This window comes from Fukomys damarensis, unplaced genomic scaffold, assembly GCF_012274545.1.
Source record: "Fukomys damarensis isolate Sample0158 unplaced genomic scaffold, DMR_v1.0_HiC HiC_scaffold_15, whole genome shotgun sequence".
Taxonomy (NCBI): Eukaryota; Metazoa; Chordata; class Mammalia; order Rodentia; family Bathyergidae; genus Fukomys; species Fukomys damarensis.
The window spans coordinates 22,524,664-22,536,723 of record NW_022900927.1 but is presented as its reverse complement, the minus strand read 5'-3'; the positions used below and the strand labels follow the sequence as shown (position 1 = coordinate 22,536,723).

Here is a 12,060-nt window from a genome sequence, read left to right as displayed (position 1 = left end):
TGTAAGGAAAGTGGGAAGGGTGGGGGAAAGGTAATAAGGGAGAGGAAAAAAATATGAGAAACTGAAAAACTGGAAATAAAGTGTTTGTAAATGGGGAGGGGAAGAGGGGGTGGAGGGAGGGCAGGGACAAGGGGAAAAATGAGAATCAAGACCTATTATGTAAAGGTACAGAATCCCAATGATGAATGTAATAGTGTTGTATACCTAGATTGTACCACTAACCTCAATAAAAAGAAAAAAATATATACTGTTTTATTACTGGACTCTCAATTCTAACCCACTGGTCTATATATCTGTGTATGTGCCTGTACTACATTTTGGATACTGTAGCTTTGTAGTAAGTGTTTTGTTAGTTGGTGGTACTAGGGATTGAACAGAGGGCCTTTCCACTGATCTATGTCCTTAACCTTTTGTTTTGTTTGGTTTGGTTTTTGAGACAGGATCTCACTATGTAGTTGAGACGGACCTGGAACTCACTGTGTAGTCCAGGCTGGTCTTGAACCCACAGCGATCCTCCTGCCTCAGCCTCCTGAGTGTGGGGATTACAGGTGTGCAACACCATGCCCGGCTTTTAACCTTTTTATTTTGAAAAAAGATATGCTAAATTAATTGACCGGGCTGCGTTTGAACCTGTGATCCTCCTGCCTCACCCTGCAGAGTGCTGGAATTACAGGTGTGTGCTACTGTGCCTGGTTCTGTAGGAAGTTCTGAAACTGAGAAGTGTGACATCTCCACCTCTGCTCTTTCAGGATTATGTTGGCTCTGGTGTGCCACTGGTAGTTCCATGTTGGTTTGAAGACCAGCTTCCCTGTTTCTGAATTTTGATTGGGACTGGGTTGAGTCTGAATGGGAGGATAAGAAAGAACAGAGCAATTTTCCTGTCCTCTACTCTCTCAACACTTTCTTGTTATTGTTGTGGTACTGGGGACTGAACCTAGGGTTTTTGCACTGAGCTACGCCTCCAGCCCTTTTTAATTTATTTTGAGGCAGGGTCTCGCTAAATTGCTCAGGCTGGGCTCAAACCTGGCCCAAGCCTCACTGTCCCCTCCAACGAGGGCCCACCTTCTAAGAGCCTGTTCAGCCATGAATGCAATGGGTCAGTCCATTGATGAAGTCGGCAACTTCCCAATCCAACTCTTTCTGGGCCTTAGCTCTGAACACTCTAACATTGGCGTCCAGCCCCCACGACATGAGTCTCTGGGACACTTCATATTTAAACCATAAGAGCCACGATTGCTTCTGTCTTTGGCCACTGGTGATCAACTCAAACTTCAGCCCCACTCTTCTTCCTGGGAGCCTAGGTGTTGGATGGAAAATGGGAACATTTAGTCACATGCTTGGTTCCCCTGGCTACAAGCTCCACTTTCTGTGGTTATCTAGGGACTTTCCAAAACTCACCTCATTAACATAAACTCGGGTGTAGCTGTAAAGGGCCTGTTATGAATAACAAAAAACACTAAAAAGAAACTTGCATTACTCAAGTCATGTAGGAAATTACAAGAGCTTTGAGAGCTATGGATGGTGTGTCATATTAGCAGTCTTAAAACTTTCAGTCCATGAACACAGGATATCTTTGCATTTATTTAAGGTCTTCATTTATTTATTTTAATTTCTCTGTACTAGAGCTGTAACCCCGGGACATTCTGCTATTGAGCTACATCTCTAGCCCTTTTAAAATGTAAGGCTGGGTATTTAGCTCAGTGGTGCCGCCCTCAGACTTGCATGCGGGAAGGTCTGAAGTTCAATCTCTGGTACCAAAAAAAAAATTTTTTTTTTGAGACAGCGTCTAATTTCTCTCAGCACAACTTAAATTTTTCATCCTCCTGCCTCATCCTCCCTAGCTGGGATTACAGATGTGTGCTACTCTGCCCAGCTCCTGTTTGATTTCCTTCAGCAATGTTTTAGTTTTCAGTGTAACAACCTTTCACCTCCTTGTAAATTTATTCCTAGATATTTTTTAGATGTTATTGTAAATGAAACTGCTTTCTTAATTTCCGGCTTGAGTTAGTCATTGCTAATACACAGATACACACACAATAGCTTTGCTTTTTGGGTGTTTTTCAGTCCCGGGGTTGCAACCTGAGCCTCAAGCTTGCCAGCTACCACTGAGCTGTGCCCCGATGTGACAGCTGATTTGGGTGGTGATCTTCTAATTCAGCAAATTTGCTGAATTCATTTAATTCTGGTAACTTTATTGTGGATTGAGATTTTCTATGTATAGTGCATTAACCTGCTCAGTGTACTTAGGAAGACCTATCTCAAAATAAAAAATAAAAAGGACTGGGGAGCTAGCTCGGTGTACAGGCTCTGGGTGCAATTCCACTACACAAAAACAAAACAAAAACAATTCCTTCTATTTGTCTGCGTCTTCTTGCATTTGATTGTAAGCACTAAGGAGAAGCCAGTCCACTCTAGTTTACTTGGAAATATGCTCTGCTGGCTCTAGATCAGAATGTTCCTATTTATTTATTTAGAGACAGGCTCTCACTGTGTAGTTGTGGCTAGCCTTGAACTCACAATGAGGCAGGAGATTAGGGAGTGACCAGCTGGCTGGGCAAGTAGGCATGACCTGTCAATCATGGAGATCCAGGACAAATCTGGTTCAGAATGTTCCTGTTTAGAAGAAACATTCAAGGGCCGGGGATTTAGCTAAGTGCTTCCGCCACCTGCCTCACAAGCACAAAGATCGGAGTTCAATTTCCAGTACCAAAAAATAAAAAGAAGATACATTCAAATTATAGCCTTTGTTAGATGTGTGAAGTTACTGTCTATATAATGGGAAAACTAAATTCTTCTTAGAAACATTTAGCCTTAAGCTGGTGTGGTAGCGCACCCCTGTAATCCCAGCACTCAGGAGGCTGAGGCAGGAGGCTGAGGCAGGAGGATCGCTGTGAATTTGAGACCAGCCTGGGCTACATAGTGAGCTCTAGGTCAGTCTCAACTATATAGTGAGACCATCTCAAAAAACAAATAAACAAATAAAAAAGAATATTTAGCCTTTCTAGAGGTTTAAAAATGAGCAATTGGGCCAGGGATTTAGCTCAGTGGTTCCACTGCCTGCCTCACAGGCGCAAGGTCCCGAGTTTGATCCCCCGTACAAAAAAAAAAGTGAACAATTAAAATAGGGGGGATGAGGCACACCTGTAATCTCATCTACTCAGTAGTTCTAGGCCGTATGATCATGAATTCAAGGCCTTCGTGAGCAACTAAGCCACACTCTACCTGGAAATAAAATAAAAAGGGCCAGGCATGATGGCACATGCCTACAGTCTGGCACAGAGGGAGGAAGATTGCTGGGAGTTCAAGGGCAGCCTGAGCTACACAGTGAGCTCAGGGCAGCATGAACTATACAGTGAGGCCCTATTTTAAACAAAACAAAGCAAAACTAAACTGAGTGAATACCACTTCTTCCTCTATCTCTATGTAACATCAAAATTCTCTTTCAAGCACAAACAGGTATATTTTATTTTGAGCCCCTTGACCACTAACATTAGTCAATCTTTACATACTTGTTAATTAATTTTACCCAGAAGGACTGTTTCTAGCAATGTCAAGCACACTGGACTCCATGGAACAAAAACGTTACGTCAATCTTCAAACACACCTGGCTGTCCTTAGGCAGACAATAGAACCGCCATGCCCTAATGAATGCATTCTGGATTTCTAGATCTCCCTCACATTAAAACAAAAGATATGCCAGCCAGGAGTGGTGGCACACGCCTGTAATCCCAGCACTCGGGAGGCTGAGGCAGGAGGATCTGTGAGTTCAAGACCACCCTGGACTACATAGTGAGTTCCAGGTCAGTCTCAACTGCATAGTGAGACCCTGTCTCAAAACAAACAAACAAACAAACAAAAAGAACCCAAAACAAAACCCATCCCAGCTCAGACCCTGACCAGCCCACCAGGTACCCAGAGTTTGCTGGGGAGGGGCCAGAGAGGAAGACATGGGGTGGGATGTGTGTGCGGTGCACGCGAAACCAAGCATTTTTATTTGCAGTTGTCATTGGGCCATTTCTTCTTGTTTGCTTGCCTGCTTTTCCAGATGGCCAGGCACGCAGCCTTGGTGACATCTTGCAGGACTGCGAAGTGCTTGGCTTGGGGGCCAGGGCAGAATTGGCTTTGTTTCCAAAAGTCCCCAGGTTCATAGTCTGTTTGCTCAGTCATCTCAGAGAGCTCAAGCCAGCCTGGCCCTTGCTGTGTAATTCCTGCAGCTCTTCCACAGCCCTCCCCTCCAGCTCCCTGGTCTGAGTCATAGCTTCATTAAAACTGCACATCTGGGCAGACGAGTCTTCCTCCTCTCTGGAGAAGCTGTGCACCATCAGCCTTGGTAGAGCTGCCTTCTGTCTCTTCTGTCTCCATCTGCATCGGCTGCTCTTCACTGGCCTGCTGCGGGGGGTCAGTTGCTTGACCATCTGTATCTGAGTGTGTTTAAAGTACATAAACAGGAGCTGATGCCTGGTGAGATCACGGAAATCACGAAGCCCTTGAGTTCTCCCAGTGCAGGAGTCTCTCAGCCCGAGTCAGCGTGCTCTCAGGGAACGGGGTGTGAGCCTTGTTCTGGCCCAGGGCCCCGATGCATTGCTTGAGGGCCAGGAGATTCTTCATTTCTGTACCCCACACAGGCCTGCCTGTTGGCACAAGACATATGTGCACCTCGCTGCCAGGTCCACCACAGAACTTGCCACCCATCTTCCCTTCGGTTCAAAGGAGAATCTGGAAGCAAGTGTGGGAACAGGAGGAGCTAGGTTAGGCAAATGTCTGTCCCAGGGTCCTGCACGAGCTGCCCGGGTCGACCACCTTGACGTCCTTCAGGTTCTCCGCAGCTGTTATTTGTGGTCTCCCGGCACATGCAGCTTGGCTTTCTTGTTCAGCAGGTCAGACAGCTTCCCACTGTACACTCAAAGAATGTTGAGAAGACTTGGTAACCAAAATGTTAGTAGGCTGAGGTTCCAGCAGCAGGGCTGATTCTTCAGGAGGTAGATGTCTTGGGAGGCCAGGGTGTAGATCCCTTTGGATACATTCTGGGCTTAGCCAGGCAGCTCTCCAACCATAGTGTGACTTTTTCAACTTCTTGTCTGCCCACATGCAAAACAAGTTGCTTTTGCTCCTTCAAAATCCACCTGTAGCAGTGGCCTTGCTGTGAACCTATACACAACTTCATTTGAAGCTGTTTCATCAAATGCAAAATCAAAACAGAATGTTTGCTTCTCTAGATATTTTGTTAAGTCCACTTTTAATTTGGGTTCATGTACCAAGAGGAGACACTAGCTCGAAATGGAAATCACATCAATTTCTTTTCTGGCCAATTCTTGTTTATTTAGTGGGCGTTTCCTAACACAGACACAGATCCCGTGACATAGTAAGTGGATGATGTTCGAGAGTAGCTGGACATTCTTTTGTTTGTTTGTTGGTTGGGTTTTTGAGACAGGGTCTCACTAGGTAGTTGAGACTGACCTGGAACTCACTATGTAGCCCAGGCTGGTCTCAAGCTCACAGCGATCCTCCTGCCTCAGCCTCCCGAGTGCTGGGATTACAGGTGTGCGCCACCATGCCCAGCTGGACATTCTTTAATTATCCAGGCAAACTCCCAGTTTGGAGAGCCGTTGTCATATTCTTGGGCTCACTTTATTCTCATTTTGGAATTCTGGGCCTTCTTTTCTTTCTGCTTGTTCTTCACCTTTTCCTGATTTCTTCTGAATGGCAGCTGGAGGGGCCAGGGATTTAGCTCAGTGGCTCCTGAAGTGATGACACCATGGGCACTAGGAGGTCCGCAAGGATGAGAAATACAAAATGCTTATAAACCACAACCCTGCTAGAGGATCTCTGTGAGTTCGAGACCAGCTTGAGCTACATACATAGTGAGTTCCAGGTCAGTCTCAACTACATAGTGAAACCCTGTCTCAAAAAAGCAAAAAAAAAAAAAAACAAAACAAAATAAACCACAGCCCTGCTAACCCTGGGAAGTCCTAATACCTCACACACTGTCACAGTGTAAATCCCCTCAGATGTGGATTGTTGAACTACTCTGGGCAGTGTATACCAGGACCTGTTCACTAGGTTGGCACAGTGGAGCAAGTATACAAACAGAGATGTGTGCAGATGTTCATATACACATTTTTTAAAAAGTTCTTTTGAGGGCCAGGCGTGGTGGCGCACGCCTGTAATCCCAGCACTCGGGAGGCTGAGGCAGGAGGATCACTGTGAGTCGAGACCAGCCTGGGCTACATAGTGAGTTCCAGGTCAGTCTCAACTACATAGTGAGATCCTGTCTCAAAACAACAACAGAAAGTTCTTTTGAGGACTGGGGATTTAGCTCAGTGGTTCTGCCACCTGCTTCGCAAGTACAAGTTTCTGAGTTTGATCCCCCCCCAATTTTTTTTTGATAGGGTCTTGATGTATATAATCCAGGCTGGCCTCAAACTCCTGGTAAATCTCCTGCCTCAGCCTCCCAAGTGCTAGGATCACAGGCATGTGCCACCATACTCTGCCATATTCACGTTTTGATGTTAGCCACTTTTGTTGTAAAATAAGAAAACATTAAGTTAAAAAAATTAATAGGAAGATACTTGCTTGCTAATATTTTCTTAGTGTATATCTGATAATGAATTCTCTTAATATCATAGTATATTCTGTTGCTTTTTGCCTCATTTTCAATTGAGCATTAATACAAGGGAGCATTTTATTTTGTTTTTCTTATCTGTGTAAGAGACTGGGGCTCCGTGGGTTGCCCAGTCTGGTGGAAATTCCTGGGCTCCAGGGGTCCTCCTGCCTAATCCTCCTCAGAAGAGGGGGCACAGGGACACATTGCTGCCCCACACAGTGTGTATGTGTGTGTGTGTGTGTGTGTGTGTGTGTGTGTGTGTTTTGTGTTTTGGTACTGGGATCAAACTCTGGACCTTGCGCTTGCAAAGCAGGCAGTAGAACCACTGAGCTACGTCCCGGGCCCACCACACAGTATTTTAATCATAACTCTGCCAGTATTTTGTGGGGCACTGTTGTTTTTTATTTGTTTGTGTTTGTGATGCTGGGGATTTACCAAGGGGCAATCAGACCTTCAGCTACCTTTTGGGGGGAACAGTGAAGAGTAAAAAGAGACAGACAATTTTCAAGATATGAGGGGTTGGACCGGGGATTTAGCTCAGTGGTTCTGCTGCCTGCCTTGCAAGCCCAAGGACCTGAGTTCAGTCGCCGGTACCAAAAAAAAAACCCCAAACAAAAACAACAACAACAAAAAGATATGAGGGGGTGTCCAGGAGATCTGCCTCTAGCAGACAGACTCGAATAAAACTCTGCAGTTGACCCACTTTTATTAAACAGTGAGAAGTGCTGGGGGAGGGTTAGCACCCGGTTCATAGAGCAGCAACTATAGAGAATGAGTAGATAAGGATTAATGAGGAACCAGGTTTTCTTTACATACAAATCCCTGTATAGTGACAACTGTCCCCAGCAGATGCTGTCTTGCCTCAGAGGTGCCAGGTTATTGGCATTCCGCCCACAGCAGGGCCTTGAGGCCTTCCGCATACTTCGCTGTTCTTGAGGCAAAATAATACCTACCTCAGCGCTGTGAGATCTAAATTACATAGCCTAGTCCCCAACAGGGATTGGAACCAGGGCCTTGGCATATGGTGCAAGCTCTCTACCCCAGCCACACCCCCGGCCTCTGTCAATACTTGTATCTGGAGACCTGTTGCTATTTTTGTTTTCTTTGAAATTTTTATTGCCAAGAAAGGCAAGGTTTCATTTTTCCCTAGCAGACCGATTCGGTGTAGTGTATTTTTGGTATCAAAATACTCGTGCAGATTTGGGATTTTGAGTTGGTGAGTCTTCATGCTGTGGAAGAAGGTGCTACAGACACTGTGTGGTCTCAGTCACATTAGCCTTGGGGCACCTGCAGGACACATTGCACTGTCTGCTGTGGGTGAAGGGGACAGCTCTGTTCTTTTTTCTTTATTCTTTTTTTTTTGTTTTTTGAAACAGGGTCTCACTATGTAGTTGAGACTGACCTGGAACTCACTATGTAGCCCAGGCTGGTCTCAAACTCACAGCGATCCTCCTGCCTCAGCCTCCCGAGTGCTGGGATTACAGGCATGCGCCACCATGCCTGGCAGAGTTTAGTTTAGGATTTTCTTTCTTTTTTTTTTTTTTTTTTTTCCCAGGGATTGAACTCGGGTCCTTGCACTTGCGAGGAAAGTGGCGGAACCACTGAGGGACAGCTCTGTTCTTTGCTGCTGCTGCTTTTTTTTTTTTTTTTTAATTCCAGTACTAGAGATCAAACTCAGGACCTTGGGCTTGCAAGGCAGGTGAGGTGCCACTGAGCTAAATCCCTGGCCCTGCTCTTTGCTTCTTGAGCTTTTCAGTTTCCTATAACGCACACACATTAAGTTTTTTAAAATAAAGTTTAAGTAGCTGGACATGGTAGCACATCCTTACAGTCTAAGCATTCTGAGAAGCAGAGGCAGGAAGATCACAAATTCAAGTCCAGCCTGGACAATTTAGCAATTTGGTAAAACCCTGTCTCAAAATTAAAAAAAAAATAAAAAAGAGCTGGGCATATAGCTCAGTGCAAAAGCCCTGGTGGGCTGGGGATTTTGCTCAGTGGCACTGCTCCCACCTTGGCAAGTGCAAGGTCCTGAGTTTTATCACTGGAACCACACACACACACACACACACACACACACACGCCCGAGTTCACTCTCCTGTACTACTAAAGTTATGAATTACTTTAAAAAACATGAATTAAACATGAGCTAAAGACCTGAGTGTGTAGACGCATGGCTATAATCGCATCTACTTGGGAGATTGAGGCAGGAGAATGGCAAGTTTTAGGCCAGCACTGCAATTTGGTTGCATGTGTTTCAAAAATAAAATTTAAGGAGCTTGATTGATGGTGCACACCTGTAATCCTACAACTCAGGAAGCGGAGGCAGGAGGATTGCCATGAGTGGGAGCTCAGCCTGAGCTACATAGTAAGATCCTATGTAGTTTTTTTTTGAAGCGGAGATTGAACTCGGGTCCTTGCACTTGTAAGGCAGGCCACTGAAACTCTGAGCTAAATCCCCAGCCCAGTAAGATCCTATTTAAAAAACAAAGGGGGCCAGGGATTTAGCTCAGTGGTGCTGCCACCTTTCTCACAAGCAGAAGGTCCTGAGTTAGATCCTTGGTACCAAAAAAAAAAAAAAGTCCAGAGGCATAAGTGAGTAGTAGAGTGCTTGTTTAGCAAGCATGAGGTTCTGAGTTCAATCTCCTATACCCCCGGCAAATAAATGAAGAAGGGCTAATATAATTAGACTGTCACCATTTCTCAGTAGGTTTTTTTCAGTTCTGTAGTTAGGATTGAACCTAACACTTAGTCACATCTCTAGCCCTTATTGTTTTTAATTCTATTTTGAGACAGGGTCTCACTATGTTGCTGGGCTCATTTTGGTGATCCTACCCTTCAGCTTCCTGAGCAGCTGGGATTCTAAGCAAGCACTGCTATGTCCAGTTTTTCAACTTCTAATAAATGTGCGTTTAAGCTGTGAGCATCAACCTGGTGTGGTGGCACTTGCTTGTAGTCCCAGCACTCTGGGAGGCTGAGGCAGAAGGATCATAAACTTAAACTCAGCCTGGACAATTTAAAGACTTAGCAAGATCCTGTCTCAAAATTAAGAAGGGCTAGAGATGTACCTCAGTGGGAAGGCCCTGGGTTCAATCCCAGTAGTGGGAAAAAAGAGACTTTGAGCACCAATGGCTGTGAACAGGATTGTGGTTGTAGCCTACAGCATGCCTAGCATGACTCCTGGCATCACAATACACAAATTAAAAATCTGCTTATATGTGCTTAAAATATTTTGAAGGATACACAATAAACTGCCTTTAGGAAGAGGACATACACGTGAGACGTCACTATCCATAGTCTATTGTACGTTTTATGTTTTCTTAATGTTTTATGTGATCAAAAAATAAAATAAGCCAGGCGTGGTGGCACACACCTCTAATCCCAGCACTCAGGAGGCTGATGCAGGAGGATTGCTGTGAGTTTGAGACCAGCCTGGGCTACGTAGTGAGTCTCAAAGGGGAGGCTGGCAGGAGGATTGCTGTGAGTTTGAGACCAGCCTGGGCTACGTAGTGAGTCTCAACTACATAGTCAGTCTCAACTACAAGCACAAGGTCTTGAGTTTGATCCCTAGTACAAAAACAATAATAATAATATATATATTTTTTAAAGGGCTGGGGATTTAACTCAGTGGTTCTACTGACAGCCTTGCAAGCATAAAGTTCTGAGTTCAATCCCCAGTACCCCAAAAAATAAAAAAATGAAATAAACTAATCAAGCCAGGTATACTGGTACACACCTGTTATCCCAGCACTTGGGAGGTAAGGCAGGAGGATCCCTGAAAGTTCAAACCCTGATAAATGCAGCATTATTCATAATAGCTAAAAGAGGGAAACAAGTACATTTCCAGCAATGAAAGAATGGATAAACAAACTATAATATATCTAAACAACAGAATATTATTATACTTCTGTAATCCTACCTACTCAGGAGGCTGATACAAGAGTATCAAAAATTTGAGGCCAGCCTGGGAAACTTAGTGACAGCTTTTCTCAAAATAAAAACTAAAATGTGTTGGGGATGTATCTTATAAGTAGAGTGACTTCAGTTCAAGTCACTGTACCACAGACAAACACGAAAAGAATGGAGTGCTGATAAACACTTGGATGAAACAACTTGGATGAAACTTGGAAATATTATAAGGGTGAAGAAGCCAGTCACTAAGGTCAAGATTATATGATTCCATTTATAGGGAAGTCCAGAAAAGGGTAACCTATAAACAGTAGATCAGTAGGTGCTTAAGGTTGGGGGAGTGGTCTGTACATGTAACCCCCTCACCCCCATGATGAATGTAAGCTTCAGGTACTGCAAACAGGTGCTAATACATTTTGTTAAAGTTATTGGGCTGGGGATTTGGCTCAGCGCCTCCATGGCCTGCCTCACAAGTGCAAGGGCCTGAGTTTGATCCCTGGAACAAAAAAAAACAAAACAAAAAAACCCACACAAAAAAAGTTATCTAAAGTTGGGGGTGGTAACTCTGACTGATCCATCCACACGGTTGGGGATAATAAGGGAAATTATAGCACTGAGGGAGGCCGAGGCAGGAGGATCACAAATTTGAGTCCTTCCAGGCAATTTAGCAAGATTTTGTGAAGGAAGGGAAGGAGGGAGGGAGGTAAAAAAGAGAGAGAAAGAGAGAAAAGTGAACTAGGGAGGTAGCTCTACAAATGGGCTGTCCAGGTCTCCCTTTTTAGGCAGGCTCCACCCTGAAGAAAAATTCCTGACAGAGGAATCAGTTGTGAAGGCCCTGGGTTGAATCACTGGTACTGGAGGAAGAAAAAAAAGGTAAAGTAATATTTTGGTCAATGCCATCCCTAAGTATCTTCACACAGTGTCGTTCTTGATGGGTCTTCGCACAGCTATTCTGAAACCAGTCAAGTGAGTTCATCAGTTGTGACTTGGGACCTTAACAAATACACTTTCATTCATCGTTCTTAATTCCTCTCAATTATTCCTTCTTTGTTGTTGTTGTAGTAGTTTTGTTTTTGGTGCCAGCGATCCAACTCGGGACCTTGCACTTGTGAGGCAGGCGGCAGCACCACTGAGCTAACTCCCTGGCCCCTTTGTTCATTATTTATGCATAAAAGCCGGATTCTTTCCAGGGATTCTAATCTCATCCCTAATCTTGCCTCCCATCATCCATTCTCCGGCCTGGAGTTTGCTAAGTTTTCCCAGAAACCCACTGATCCCTCAGTTGCTCTAGTGGAAGCACAGCCTCAGGCCAGTCCAAAGCCCTGCACTGCACGGAGCGGTGCCTTCGACTCCTCTGCCACCGCTTCTGTGTCTTCCGTGTCATGCTTCATGCGCCTCCTCTCTCTCCACCTCCAACCACGCTGCTTTTTCTGGAAATCTTTCCTTCAGCAAATATTCGCCCCTATGATACTGCCATGCACTCTTCCTGAGCTCTCCAGGCACTTACTGTAAGGAGGGAAACAGCTCAGGAAAAAAAAAAAAAAAAAAAT

At 44.8% G+C, this 12,060-nt stretch overlaps 1 pseudogene; it reads right to left on the bottom strand.

Moving 5' to 3' along the window:
- Positions 1–3,990: 3,990 nt before the first annotated feature.
- LOC104876662 lies at positions 3,991–11,901 on the bottom strand (annotated as a pseudogene).
- Positions 11,902–12,060: the final 159 nt, after the last annotated feature.